Here is a 590-nt window from a genome sequence, read left to right on the forward strand (position 1 = left end):
GTTCATAATGGAAACTACAGTCTGTGACAGAAAATTGTCTATGCAGGTTCAGGTCTTCGTATAGCTCCGATATAACCATACCTCCCTATTTACGGTATTTTGAAGATGCTACATTATATCCGTTTATAATAGGGTAATGGCTTATAATAAACAATGCCTATGCAGGTCCACATCGTTTAGACTCCATTTAACGGCTATATTCGATTAAGATTTAAGATTTAAACAGAATTTTTAAAGGATTTTATTTATTTTTAAATTTCCAAATTCGTTCCAAATGGATTTTGCACACCCGATCGAATTCATCACAGAAGCAAGAACTTAAAATTTGTTGAAAACCGATTCAGATATACCCATATAAATGTTTCGTCAGATTTGGTAGTTGGTGCCAGATATCAGATACACAAATTCATCTGCCAAATTTTATCGAGATCTGCTCAGAATTGGATGTAGCTCCCATATTAAAAAAAAATTTTAACGACATAATTTTTATTTTTATTTGAATGGAAGCAAAAATGTCGGAAATGAAACCGTCACACGCTGCCCGAATGTTTTTCTGAGGTATTTTGGCCCATTTCCGGCGAACCCCTTGC

This window comes from Musca domestica, unplaced genomic scaffold (genome assembly GCF_030504385.1).
Source record: "Musca domestica strain aabys unplaced genomic scaffold, Musca_domestica.polishedcontigs.V.1.1 16, whole genome shotgun sequence".
NCBI classification, from domain to species: Eukaryota; Metazoa; Arthropoda; class Insecta; order Diptera; family Muscidae; genus Musca; species Musca domestica.